The sequence below is a fragment of the Equus asinus genome, chromosome 21 (genome assembly GCF_041296235.1).
Source record: "Equus asinus isolate D_3611 breed Donkey chromosome 21, EquAss-T2T_v2, whole genome shotgun sequence".
Taxonomy (NCBI): Eukaryota; Metazoa; Chordata; class Mammalia; order Perissodactyla; family Equidae; genus Equus; species Equus asinus.
Window position 1 is genome coordinate 41416452 of NC_091810.1, and position 15167 is coordinate 41431618.

Sequence of the window (15167 nt, forward strand, 5' to 3'; positions counted from 1 at the left end):
TCTTTCCTTAGGCTAGGAACTGATTGCTGCGCTCACCTGTGACCGCCCAGCTCAAGACAATAGATTTGCCTCCGGCTACGCCCTCTAAGATAGCAGACCACTACCTGCTGTGTCCGTCAAGCACTGTGCCAACAGAGCAATCTTGCGACTATTGTGGGAGGGACATTTCAATCATATGTGAAACACCCTGTTTGGGGGTATATAACCACTCTGTGTACCCCACTTCTTCAGTGCCCTTTCTTCCTTCGGGAAGAAAGGCCCCGGGCCATGGTTCCTCATAAATCTTTGTTTAATTTTCTCTTGCTATTCTGTTTCATGTGAATTTAATTCGTTCTCCGGCCAGATGAACCCACATTGGATAGAGGAAATGTCTTCCTCCCCTACAATGCCATTCTGATTGTTTGTTGGTCCCTTCATAATCAGTATGAAATATGGTATTAATGAGATACTTTACATTCTTTTTTTCGTATTAAATCCTTGAAATTCAGTTTATTTTGTGTTCACAGCCCAACTCGATTCAGACTAGCTGCATTTCAAGTGCTCAGTGGCCACCTGTGGCTGGTGACTACCATATTGAGCAATGCAGTTCTAAAAGGCAACTCAAAAGAGTAGCTTCACAGCCTTGGAGTAGGAAAGGATTTCTTAAACAGTTCTCAAATTTCAGTAACCAGAAAGGAAAATATTGATAAATTGGGCTATATTAAAATTAGGAACTTATTAAAGAACACTACTTAAGAAGGTAAAAAGGCATGCCTCAGAGTAGAAGAAGAAATTTGTAACACAAGAAGGGCTCCAGAATATGTAAACAACCACAAATCAGTAAGAAAAAAGAGGCAATCCAAAGGAAAGCAAAAATGGCCAAGAGACTTGAACAGGCGTTTCACAGAAGAAGGTATCCAAATGGCCAGTGGATACATGAAAATGTGCACAGAGTCACTAAAAAAATCAGAGAAATACAAGTTAAAAGTACATTGTGACTCCACTACACCCCATCACAATGGCTAAATATATCAATAATTTTAGTGAGGATGGAGGAACCAGAATGCTCAAAAATAGCTGGTAGGAGTATAAATTGATAAAACTACTTCAGAAAACTGTTTTGACAGCATCTACATAAGTTGAACGTACCATTTCCTTTTACCCAGCAGTTACCCTCCTAGATATATGGCCAGTAGAACGCATACATTTATGCACCCAAAAACATATATAAACTGTGGGGATCCATTCAGACCCCCAGAGCTGATACAAAGATTATTTTTACAGTGAAAATATTTGAGCTCCAGAAGATGCAGAAAGAAGTCTTATCTGAACTTCCCTTATCTGACTGAAGCAGAACCTCCCAATGTACAGCTGCCATTCGGCTGCTATGAAGACAGACTGCCCATTCCCATTAACATCAAAAAACCCAATAGAAGCTTCCATACTTTCCCATTGAAGACCTAACCCCACCCTCCTTTGTTAAGTTGGTATATAAACTTTTATCTCTGGCTATTCAGTGAGTTACTTATTACGAGCAACTCCCATGTGCATGTGTAAATAAACTGTCTTTTCTCCTGTTAATGTGACTATTGTAAGTTAATTTGCAGGTCCCCAAACACTGGACCCAAGCTGGAAGAGGAAAAAGGTTTTCCTCCCAACATAAACGCATTCATCATGGCCCCAAATTGGAAACAATCCCATCTCCTCCAATAGTAGGAAGCATAAGTAAGTTGTAATGTATTCACACAGTGGAATACTATTTACACTCAAAAATGTGCATGAATTTTACCAATGTAATATTCAGGGAAAGAAGCTAGACAACTGAAAAATACGTATTGTATAATTCCATTCACACAAAGTTCTAACCAGTAGTGTTCGAAGTCCCCATCCAAGAGAGTCAGGATTAGGAGGAGGAGTAAGGGAAGCTTGTATTCTTGGCCCAGGTGGTGGTTGCGGTCACAATGGGATCCTTCGTTAAGCTGTACGTTTGTTATTTGTGCACTTTTCTATGGGTACGTTACACTTTAATAAAAGAATTTATCTACAAGAACCATTAGTGTAATGGTTAGTGTAACAGAGTGAGTTGGCTCTTTCTGGTATGTCAATGTTTCTGTATCTCGTCTCTTTTCTTCGCAGTTTAGCGTGTAAGCTTTCTATAGATCAAGGACCATATTTAGGTTGAATAGCAGTTGGAGTAACACCACCTGAATAATTATGATGATGACAGAAGCTTGGCGACATGAAAGAATTATTGCCCTCCCTGGAAGCCCAATTTACTCAGTAGAATGGTCCGAGCAACAAAAGAATTCTGACTGTTTCCTCCCAATTTTTTAAAAATAGCATTTTACCATCATATCTATTCAAAAGTCTGTTTATCACCCACATCAGTGTTCTCTCACAATATTTTTCATTAACTGAAATGTTACAGTTAACACACCCTGCAACTGCTGGGAAATAAATCTAGTCAACTAAAGATCCTGTCAACTTCCTCCATTCTTTATTTTCTTGTGCAACCAGCCAACACTGGGGGAAAATTAAATTGCCATTCACCTCACAGAGCCTTCGTTTTAGCATATCATTGTTTTATTTGACTACAGAACATAAGGGAATAACCAAACTTTGAAAAGAAAATGGAAATCAGTACATAAATACGGCATCTGATAACCTGACACACTTAATGATGAAAATGATACCCTGTAGTTGTTCTTTACAAAAGCCCAGAGAGCTACATTAGAGCATTAAATTAAACTCCACCTACTCTTTCTGCGCGGTTAAGTCGTATCATTCCGTAGAAAGGTTTCGATGGTTTTATTTTGTATTCTAATTTTAAGGCAATTATTCTCTAGTTAAAGTTAGAAAAGGCCGCAAAGTTTTCTGCTTTTGATTTGCTAATAACTTAGTTACAAAGTATTTAACACAGTTGTCTTCTAACTCTGTAAAAGGTGTTATATGAAGTTGCTTGAGAGTGAATCTTTTTCTGTAATCTCTAATAATATTAACTACTAACACTATTACTATTACTCAGTCTATCACTTATTGACTCCATCTCTGAAGCAGGCAATGAGTGCTGAGAGTTTCCATAGGCTGTATTGCTTTATTTAGTTCCTGCCGCAACCTGGTGCAGTCACTTCCTTTATTCCCATATTCTAGGTGAGGAAACAGAGGCACAGAGTTAACCCAAAGGTTGCAAGGCTAAAAGGAAATTTAAACTCAAATCACAAACTGTGCCACTTAAATTATATTCTAGGTTGGTACCCCAGATACATGTCTAGTGAACAGCTCCACACTGGATTACTGAGGTGTTTTCTATTGTGAGTGGTGACAGTTGTTGCTATTGCTACAGTCCCACCCTAGCCACTCATTCATCCAGATATGCAGCATAGGGATATGTTAGTGTCCGATTTTGTGACTAGCCACACCTTGCTGCATTTTAGGAAATCGATCCTAGAAGCTGAGGTGGTCAATCTAAAGCCATGGAATTTTTCTCTTTGATTCCCTATTGCCTCCCCATTACTCCTTGTACAGTGTTCTGCATGTGTAGGAGCTTGAAAATGTCTGTGGGTTCTCATCAGTAGGATTTCTCTGGTAAACATGGTTTAATGTGAGTTTAATTTGTTCATCTGAGAGGCTCATTATATTAGAAACATCCATCTCTCAGAGATGGCCCCAAATCAGCCATTCTGTGGCTCCCATTCTCCCTGGGCATTTAGAATCCGTCTGTATGCAATAGGTTGAAGTTTTTATGAGAACCTATTGCTTTACTCTGTGCTAGAGCTGTTAATATGAAATATTCATTAAATCTTCTTTTATTTTTAAATTTTTATAGCAATTTTTGCTATCTGAAATAATATTCCTCTGATGGGGAGGAAAAACTTTTTACTTCTACTCTCCTAGGTTCCCCTGCAAATTAGACTGACAAAAGACAAACAAGAGAAAAACAAACAGGAGCTTATCAATACCTCCAATGTGCATATACACAGAAGTACTCAGTGATGAGTAACTCCAAGGAGTGGTTAGAACTTGGCCTTATACAGCATCGTAATAAAAAAAACAGTAAATTGTGTAAAAAAGTGGCAAGAGGAAGGAAATGGACTTTGATCTTCTAGAGGTGGCAAATTGTGGGAGGGTAAATATATAGGGGGAAACTAATGGAAGATAAGGGCTAGTCACTAAGATTTATTATGTAGATTCCTCTGGTGCCATCTGTGATAGCTTAGAGTTGCCTCCCATGATTAAGAATTGTCCTACCCTTCCTGGTAGAGAAGGGAGGGCAGAGAGTTTTTCTTGTGTCTACTTCTCATTGCCTTCAGCTCAAAATAATCCTTATGTCAAAGTGGCATATTTTGGGGTGGTATATTCTGAACCCCTTCACTTCTTTGTATCCTTACTTACTGTCTGTCTCTACCTCTAGACTGTAAGCTCCATGTGAGCAGGGATTGTGGCTTGTCAATGCCTAGAACAAAAGTATGAAGTGCCATAGAGCAGACATTCAGATATTTTTTTAATGTTCCTCAAGGATATGAAGATAAAACCTGTTATCTGGGGAGACAGTTCTTTCCCCTGCATCTTCAATTATGCTGTGTTTATTTGCAGTGAGAAGTCCTCATTCTATGTGCCTCCTTCTGCTGGGTAAAACAACATGTGTCTTTCATAGAAATGTAGAGGTTCTAAAGGACCTCTTTAGAAATACCACAGCTTCATACAGTTTTCTCAGCCTTTCTTTTTCTGTTGGGAAAATATGCGCAATAACTGTCATTCACATGTGTACATTTTGATCGACATGAGTCAGGACCCTGCTTATAAACCCTGCAAAAGTCCAAGAGTAGACTCTGTCCTAGCTTGAGTCTCATGCCTGCCCCTATATGGGAAGTAAAGGAAGGCTTACTCCCCGCAAACCACATGAAGTGGATTGCCCATAGAAAGAAGGGAGGGTTCTCAGAAGAGGGAGAGGAAAGTGGCCAACCACAATCATACTAGCACACTATATTACTGGTGAGTAGGCTTTAATTCTTCAATAGTTCACTCCACAAGCACCTATTAAGTGACTTCGATATGCTATGTACACTCTTTCCTTTCCACTTCTCTTCAAAAAAACATATATGAATGGGAAGGGTATTGATATTACCTGAATTCTTTTCAGTTTATTTTTTAGGTAAATTATTTACATATTTCCATAATGAAACTATTTTGGTAAAATTACATGCGACAAATGTAGTATCTGATTGCAAGACACTGATTAGCAAGTATTTATTTGTGCTCTTACTAAATTCCAAACACACACAAAAAAGAGATTTTTACCCCCAAAATATTGAGAATTACTCTTTTAACAGGTGAAACTCCAGACAGTATTGTGAAGATTGACTACACAAAATATAATCATCACTTTATAGTTTTGACTGTGGTTCTTAAGAGCAAGAAACAAACCATTAATAAACCAACCCTGCGTTAGACATCTTGACATTTAAATTGACTTCATGCAAATAAAATAGGCAAATGGAATTTTCCAGTTTACTCATCAGACACTATATAGATGCGTTTCACATTCACATCTTAAAAATGTAATGGGAAAAATTTCATCTCTATGTCTGGCATGTCTGTTCCTGATGAATTCCATAACCAACTTGGATGACACTAAACCGAGAGAAATCTCACATCACTTTTTTGTCTTCATTTTAGAGTTGTGTGATCTTTCCAGGTGGTTCATTTTTTGTGTGTCTTCACTGAAGGTTACTACCCATTTCTACTACTTAAATGAAACTTATTCTTCCAGCATGGAAATATCGAGGGGAAGAATTAAAACGTTCATGCCCGTAGACTTCATCATAAGAAAGAGAGTTTTCAGTTTATCCTGACCTGACTTTGAATGTTTAGGGAAAATGCTCAATTTGTAGCTTTAGGTAATGGCACTACAATGTCACACTTCTCTGTTTAACATTCAGCTTTGTTAATCAAGAAAACCAGATTGGCTCTCTGCATGTTGATTAAATTGATTACAGCTGTAGGCCTTGATAGCATTTTTTTTCAAGTGTTTCTAATTAATCAGACAATGCTTGATTAGTTTTTTCTGTTTTGAGGAGATAAACTGACTTCCTTGAGAATTTTCACCCCAAAATGATTCCCCTCCAGTGCAAGGTAAAGGATAAGTGAGTCATTGCTTAGTTTTCCATGATGCTGAGACCTTTTATCTTCCAGCAACTAAAAAAAAGAAATACTTTGAAAAGAAGATTAAAACATAATTTTAAACTTCTTTTCACATACTCTCATGAACACATCTAGAATGAAAAATGTGTGTGTGTTCCCTCTAAGCTTTTAGCCTGGCCTCCCCTCTCTTATAGAGCATCTTCCAACTTTCCCATTGTAACCATTCTCTGTGAAGTTATATCATTGAATCGTCAGACCTGACATTGCAGATTTCAGCCCAGGAATCATTTTGTTTTAATAATCAGGCTCATGGATTGATGCGTTAAAAAAAAATAAATAAGCCACCACTTATTTTTTTTAGTCATATCTATAGCATTAGATAAAGCAGCTGTTGTTTATGCAAATGAGAACTTGACAATTTCTAGGAACATTACCAACATTTATAAAGACCCAAACGTTCTGCTTTCATCGTTGAAGTTGATATTTTCAATGGGGAAGGCTGCTAGGATCAGCTCAGATGGTGCATGTTGGCATGAGGAAGGGACCCATTTTCCTCTCTCTTTCTCTGTTGGTTGAGGGACCAATTGAGACTCCTGTCTCCAGTAAGTGCTTGTCACCTAAAACACTTTTTTAAAGGTATTTTTAAGCCTTATTTCAGAAGAGTTTTCTTATAGATGTCATCAAATTAGAAGCTCCTGAAAGAGAAAGAATCTGCCTTTAAAAGAGAAAGCAGAGCAGAAAGATAGAAAGTGAGAAATAGGTCTTACTCCTCTCACCCCAACTCGACATTCCTACTCCCAGGTGTGATGACGGTTAACAGTTTCTCCGGCATCCTTCAGAAACCTTCTATGCGTATACAAGAAAATGTTTTATTTATATATTTTTTCAATATACATGGGATGAGACTAAACTGTTCTACAACTTGCTTTTTAGATTTTTAGTGAGTTTTGGATATCTTTCTGCATTTGTACATACAAATGAACACATTCTTCTTTAACTGCCGGATATTATTTCCTTGTTTGACTGTACCGTAATTTATTCAGCCAGTTCTCTGTCGATGGACATTTAGGGGGTTTCCAGCTTTTTATTACTGTAAAGAGTGCTGTAATAAACATCCTGATGCACATATCTTTGTGAGCTTGGGCAAGTATGTGTTTACAATAAATTTCTAGCAGGGAAATTACTTGGTCAAAAGGTAATTTTGATAGATATTACCTAATTGCTCACTGATTTACATACCTACCAGCTCACGCCGAGTTTCATGAAACTTTAGAACTTTTGCCAAGCTGCTGTATGTCCATAGTATCTCATTATTTTAATTTGCATTTCTATAATTATATACATAGTCAAATGTTTTTTCATATGGGGGGCAGAGGCTGGCATTTATATGTCTTTTCTTCTGAACTGCCTGTTCATATCTTTGCCTACTTTTCTGGGACCATGTCTTGTATTTGTTCAGTATCCTTATATATCCAACACAGCAATGGGCACATGGACCCTCAACAACTATTTGAATTTGACTTAAAAAGTATATGGGACACACAGAAAGAATCTAAAATATTCCTTATTAGTAGAAGATCCTTGAGGCAAACTGCCATCTCTAGAGAACTTCACTCTCACAGGATGATAAAAATAAGATGTCTTCTCAAATTTCTATACACTACAACCTTATTTTGATACAATGGGAAATGAATTTTATTGAGGGGAAGGTTTTGTATTCCTCATATGTATGTTCATACACATATATACTAGATTTCCAAAATAACGCCGTTATTTCTTGCCTAGATTATACAGCAACAAACTCCTAACTGATCTTTCTAGCCCCTCTCTTATTCTCCACCAGTCCATTCCCCACACAGCTGCCACTATGATCTTTCTAAAATGCAAATCCAAGATTCTTCTAGCTTAAAATTCTTCAATAGATCCCCAGGGCCTTCAGAATAAAGTAGGAACTCCTTAGTTTGCCATCTAAGACCCCTTGTCTTCTTCAGCAATTGACTACACTCTCATCATCCAACACGTATGTGCACTCAGTGCCCATCATTTCACACTGCTGGGGCTACCCCAAGCTCTCCACACCTTTCTGCTGTAGTGCATGCTTTTCTTTCTAGAATATCCTTCCATCTTTTCTCTATCATGCTGCCTTATTCTCATCCTTCAGGAACAACTTTTTCATCACTTTTGCTAGAAAGCCTTACCTGAACCCTTCTCCTAACTGTAAGCAGTTCCCTGGTCTTACCTCTATCTAACAAAACTTATTTCACTTTCTTCTAAGTGTTGGTCTAACGATCTGTCTCCAGGAGCCAGAATTCCTCAAAGGCAGAATTATGTCTTACTCCTCAGTACCCAGCATAAAGTCTATGACACTGCAGGGACTCAATAAGCATCTATTCCATGTAAAATTATAAAGCAGCTATGCTGATAACAGTATAGAGAAGGCAAGGAAGGGGTCAGCTTTTTATATGTTCTCTCAAGTAGATAGGATATTACTGTTCACATGTTGTAGTTGAATTTCATGGCCGATGCCTGGATTTGTGCCTCCAGAGTTGAATTATCTGCCATATTTAATGAGTCAGTGTCTGCAAAATGGTCCCAAGATGATATGTCATTAATATTTTCTTAACCTGAGGGAAAATACTCCCAAACAGGAAAGATATTCTGTTCTGCAGAGAAAGTATGAAGCGTATTTAATAGCTTAAGAGAAGTTGATGAATTTTGTGATTTCTTGGAGCATTGAGCACTTGCAGGGAGGTGGGTCCTCTCTGTTTTATGGATTTTCTGACAAAGACTTGGGCAGGAGAGGTGATTTTATAGAGGCCAGAAAAAGAAAGAGCTTCTTCCCTTTTGTATGAGTGTTTGTTGCATGTCTCCAAAGAAACATGGATTGATGGGAGATGAAAATACAATACTTGTTTATGCAATGTGTTTCCCAACTATTGCAATGGAAGAAATGGATTCTATTCCACATGTCACCATAATGTAAATATCCTCTGGGAGCACTTTTAGGAGGGGAGGAGAATAAATGTCTGGGAAGAATAATTCTCATATTATTCTCAACTAGCTGCCCTTTTTGGCTCCTTCTATTCCTTCCTCTGCTCTCCGAGCATGTTCTCCTGACCTCCTCTCTACCAGGTCTTTCTCAGAGGACTCATCCATTCCCTAATCTTTTCACTCTCACCTGTAGGCCTTTCTCTTACAGCCCCGGCCTTCCTACAAGTACTCATTCATTCATTCATTCAATGAACGCATATTGAGCATCTAATACATGTTAAGCCCAAGGTGAAGAAGAGAGACATGATTACCTGCCTTAGGGAGCTTACTGTCTGGTCACATGTCCTCTTCCTGGTTCATAGATGGTCATATTCTCACTGTAACCTCACATGGCAAAAGGGGCAAGGGAGCTCTCTAGGGTCTTATTTATAAGGGCACTAATCCCATTTATGAGGGCTCCACCCTCATGACCTAAGCACCTCCCAAAGGCCCCACCTTCACACACCATCACAGTGGGGATTAGGTTTCAACATACGAATTTGGAGAGGATACAAACATTCAGTCTATAACACTAGGCCATTATGAGAAGAGAGAAAAGAATGTGGCTCTCCTCTGAAGCCTGGCAGTAGTGTGGTGGTGACAGTTGGGGAAAGGCACAAAAATGTTCCGTATAGATGGTATGGACCAGTCCCTGCAAAGCTTTAAACCAATGTAGAGATTTTGGATTTTGCCCTAGGGGAAATTTTGAAAGGCTCATTCTGGATTGGATTAGAGGAAATCCAGATTAGCTGGGAGAAGAACAAGGGAGAGATTCTAAAAGCACAGACTAGGATGATGGCAATGAGTTTGAAGATATGTCAACATATTCAAGAGCTAAAACTAAGACCTAGTAATGGATCCCTAAATATTTCCAGCACACTCTCTCTTGGAGAAACTACCAAGACCTCAGATTCCTCATGTGCTAAACCAGACTCCTATACCACCCCAAAGTGGTTTCATCTCCCCAATTTCCCATGAGGTGGTACCATTCAGTAGTACCAACACTGTTTCATTCCCAGAATCCAGACTTTAAGCTTCCTCATTCTCTTCTTATACTATCTTCCTCTATGTGACAGGAAATATGGCAGCCAGTGGCATCTGAGTTTCACTTCTTTTGGCTTCCTTCTTTATTGAAGATTGTCTCTCATTTTCAGATCCAGCTTTAGAAGTCCTAAGGAAACACAATGATTAGCCCAGATTAGGTCAGATGTCCACCTCTGGACCAGTCAACTGAGGCTGTGGGCTCATGTAAGAAGATGGTGACTCCCAGAAAGCCATGTGGTTAGAGGTGGCTGTTCCAAAGAAAAGGGGAGAAAGAAGTTCTGGACTGACAGTCCCTTAGCTCTCTACTACTATGTCTTGAAGAGAGATTAGAATTGTTCCTTAGAAGTGCCAAGGGGTAAAAGTAGGAGAACATGTAGAGATGAAAAGGAAACAAATTTTGCCTCAACATGAGGAAAAACTTTTTAACAGTCAAAGCTGTTTGAAGATGAAATGTAGTCTTTGTAAGTAGTAGGTATGCAGTTATTGATCACAATCAAGTATAGATTAGATAACCACCTGCTGGGAATGTTGTAGAAGACAACCTCCAAAACTTAGATGGGGGTTGTTCTTCCAACAGTGAGAATCTGGTTAGAGACCTTCTGTGGAAAATAAACCATAATTAAACAATAGCATCTTAATACTTATTCCAGTCCATCTTAAGAGATATGCAAAAGTTCCCAATTTGTGTTTCCAAATTATGGTTTGAGCTTCCTGCTTCAAATGGGAGATGAATCCTATGAAGAGAAGCTATTGAGAGCTCTTTGTATATGTTTAAGTTTCAAAAAAAAAAAAAGAAACATATATTTTCTTAATTTATTTATACCAGTAAACATATTTCTGAACCAGCGTTCTGTTTTCTGAGGCAGAAAATTAAATTTTTCTGTCTTGGCTATAGAGAAGCAAGGTGTGTGTCCCAGATTCACCCAAAATTGTGTGTGTACCAAGCAAATGATAAGAAAACAATAGCGTGCTCCTGGCAGGTGAAGAAAGAGCAAGATTGAGGGAAAATACAGAGTGGGTTGCAACAGCAGCATTATTTATTGTTGTGGAAACTTTTTCAACACCGAGTCGCACTTGGTATTCTGAACTGACAAAGAGACTCTTTTAATAGTCATGTATTTGATAAATATTGAGGAACTGCCTACTCTGGGCCAGGTACATGCTAGGTGCTAGTTAGAGTCAAGTGCGGGAGACTGCATTCATCAAATGATCAAACAAATGAGGGTGAAATTATGAGCTGAGGCAAGAGCTCTTAATGAGAGGATCACAGTTACTCTATTAGAAGAAGTAACAAGAACTCAGCTGGACTGGAGAGGGAGTGTCAGGGAAGACTTCCCAAGAGAATGATGCTTGAGCCAAAATCTGGAGGTTGGGTATGATTTTACCAGGCCAAGGGAGGGTAGGAGCCAAGGGGGAGAGCATGATCTAGATAAGGGAGCACAGCCTGGCTAAAGGCCCCATGGTGATAGGGAGCATGGCGTAGTCCAGCAGTTGAGAGATGACCAGTGTGGCTGAGCATAGTGAGTGAGGGGGATAATAATGCAAGATGAGGGTGGAAGAATACATAGAGACTAGTCTACGCAAAGCCTCGAAGGCCAGAGCAAAGATTCTGGTCTTTCCCCCAAGTACAGAAGTAGCGTCCCAATCACGCTAAAGGGTTTTAAATAAGAGATTGACATAATCAGATTAGAATTGTGGCCACAGTTGAAGAACAGAGAAGTGAAGCCAGAATGAATGACTGTGAGGGGATCAATTAAGAGCTTCTGCTACAAATAATGTGAGGCAAGATGCTTAGACTTTGGTGGTGGAAGTAGAGATGGTGAGGAAGGTGGACTCATGTAGAAAGAAAATTGACAGGAATTTTAATAAGAGCCTTGAGAATATCCCACTTCACAGTTCCTTCCTCTGAGACAGAGGTCATTCAACTACAGCCTGTGAGCCCAATCCTGCCCATTGCGGGATTTTTTTCTGTAAACAAGACCTTATTGGAACACGGCCATGCCCATTCGTTTACTTATTTATGTCTGCTTTCACACTACAACAGCGGAGTTAAGAAGTTGCAACAGAGACTGTATGGCTTATGAAGCCTAACGTATTTACTGTCTGGCCCTTTACAGAAAACCTTTTTTTGATTGTACACTACTAGAAACATCTTCAAGATATTCCAAGGCATAGAAGTTCTTAATTTTGGGGCCCAGAAGTCCATGAATGGGCTTCAGATGATCTCTGATCTCCTGAAATTGGAAGTAAAATTTGGTATTTATGTACATTTTTATGGAAAAGTAGTTTTCACTAGCTTTTAAAAGGAATCTGTGAATCATCCCCAAAGTGAGATATTTCCCAGTCCTCTCCCCAGTCTGTTCCCTAGCAGCAGATTTTTAAAACCCAAACTTCTTTCAGTGAATTAGAGATGTACGCTGGTACCAAATCAGAAACATCATTAAGCATTGGATAGAAATTGCTGCAAATTGCCAGATTCCTAATGTAAGATCCTCTGAATATCACTGGGCTGCCTCCTCTGACCCAGAGGTTTAGGATAGCTCAGTGCTATAAATGAGAGCTATATAATCATTATTCTTATGTTTTAGATTTCTCAAATAATTACTCCCCCAAATAAAGATTTAAGTGTATACAAAATTGTAGATTGCTTCATTACAAGCGAATGCCTTCAAGGGAACCGGTGGATGATCTGGTCAGCCCACAGCAGCCTTTGTGTACAGCCCGTGTTGTAGTGTCATTTTCTGTTAGCTAGGATTCTCCTTCCTTCTGACCATGAGCTCTTTGACTCCCCAGGACCTGGAACATAGGAGTTTAGTAAATGATTACCATATATGTAGAGAGGTGATTAAGCTAACTCTGGCTCTCACATCATGTATTTGTGTATATGTGTGCACACATATGTAAAGTATCTATAGGAAACACATTAATGAAATGAATGTATGTAAAATTGCCCTGTAAACAAAATCTCGTTTTTAAATGAAGGAACTGAAACCATAGTCTATCTTAACTGAGGACGTTATCCTCAGTTATAAAAATACCTAATTCAGTTAATGCGTACTGCCTCATTTAAAAATCTAGCATGCAAGTGTAATGAAAACAGTGTGGTACTGTTATTTGTCCAAGATTTTAATATTAGGTAAATCTGGCCATTGTGAAAATTCACAAGATGGTATTTATTCTTCATCTGCGCTATATTTTTATATGTGGTATTTAACGTGAATCCATTGTCTTGACTCTTAAACACATCTTCTGGTGACAGTACTCAGCATGTATAGGTGTGCCTAGAAGTCCCTTCCAGTTTCAAGAGGAGAGGCAGGGGTGGGAGGCCTGCTTGGGTCCACGAGGGGAAGGAGGAGGAAGAAGCAGCCCCAGAGCATGCTCAGAGCGCAGGCCTGACTGAAGAGGATGTTTATCCACCCATTGAGCTAGAGGCCTTCATGACACGTAGTCAGTCTTTGGGAGAAAAGGATTATGGGCACAGCCAAGGAAAGCAACGAAAACAGGGTACTCAGTACAGAGGACAAGGCAAGTATGGAAATGGTGGAACAAGGAGCGAGAAGAGATTCTGGAGCATGGGTAGCCAGGATAAGAAGCAGGCCAAGGAAACGGTTCAGAGCTAAAGCTAGGCTGACATGCTGGGAGTGAGCCTGAGCTACAGCTCGCTCTGCGTTAGATATTGCTGCTTGCCGTTGGGAAGGCATGGAGGTTTAAAGGAATTGATCAAAAGTCAAGGCAATGGATTAGCATTAAATATCACATGTACAAATGTAAACATGTAAGAAACAGGTGCTAGGCTACACGTTTCTGCTTATTAACAAGTCACCAAAAGAAAAAAAAGAATGCTCTTGAAAAAATGAAATTATTAAATATACATAAAGTAAAATAAAAACAAAACAAAAACAATGTCACCAAGATGGGAAATGGTATAACCTGAAGCATCATTTCTCAAGGTGTGGTCTGTCGACTCATGATCCCAAGAGATGTCACAGTTCCAGATGCGTACCTGTGGGCAGTGCCACGTACTCCGTCCTCCTCTCGGGAGATTCACAGTGTGTTAAAGGCTCTCAGAAGTCCTGCAAGAAAAAGCCCTAGTTAGCTTTGTTTAGCCCAATATTTTCCATATTTTATAGTTAACATGAAACCTTTTTTTTCAAAATATACTTTGTAAATGCTTACTTAGTAAAAAGCCAAACAAGTTGCTTTGATCAAAATTTCTTAATTGTATAAAATCTTCTGAAGGTTGAGTTAAAATAGCATCGCTTTCAAGAACTCTGCAGTCATTCTTAAAAGATAAAATTAGATGCACCTTCCACCAGAATAAACTCACACCATATACTATGACTCAAAATACAAAGGCTATAAAAGAAAAGATTGATACATTTGACTACAGAAAAATTTTAAAAAACTTTTGCATCGCAAAAAAAATCATAAGCAAACACAAATGATAAAGCAAAGGAAAGAGACAAAAAATCTGATAGAAGAAGAGTCAAAAAGACATGAACAGACAAAAAAATATATATATATATATATGTAGCATGCACACATGCATTTACATATATATTACATAAATGGCCTTATGCATATGAAAAGACAATCAACTCCACTCATTATGCTCATAATGAAAACAAATGCAAATCAAAACTACTTTAAGATACCTGTCCTCATCTCTCAGATTAGAAAGCATTGAAAACTTGACAACCTATTCTTGTGACATGGCTATGGAGAAACCAACACTCTCATACATTGCTGGTGGGAATGCAGATGGGTACAAACTTTGTGGAGTGAACTTGTCAATATCTACAAAATCAAGGAAGTATTAACCTTTTGTTCCAGGAATCCCACTTCTAGGATTTGCCTTAAAGATATATTTCCAAGTATACAAAAATAGATATGCCCAAGGTTATTCATTGCAACATTAATTGCAGTAATCGCAAAATACTGAAAACATGCCCAAACATAGGAAAGTGATGAAA

At 38.7% G+C, this 15167-nt stretch overlaps 1 protein-coding gene and 1 long non-coding RNA gene across 9 annotated transcripts in view; one reads left to right on the plus strand and one right to left on the minus strand.

Annotated features, from left to right (window-relative positions):
• CFAP20DC (CFAP20 domain containing) overlaps positions 1-15167 on the plus strand; it is a 227470-nt gene that overhangs the window by 195465 nt on the left and 16838 nt on the right. The gene's annotated exons all lie outside the window — the stretch shown is intronic.
• LOC139041417 (uncharacterized) lies at positions 227-14417 on the minus strand. The gene is made up of 3 exons (XR_011496509.1): positions 14198-14417; positions 12851-12990; positions 227-10321 (listed from the first exon to the last, which is right to left on the minus strand). It is a non-coding gene; the product is annotated as an uncharacterized lncRNA (long non-coding RNA).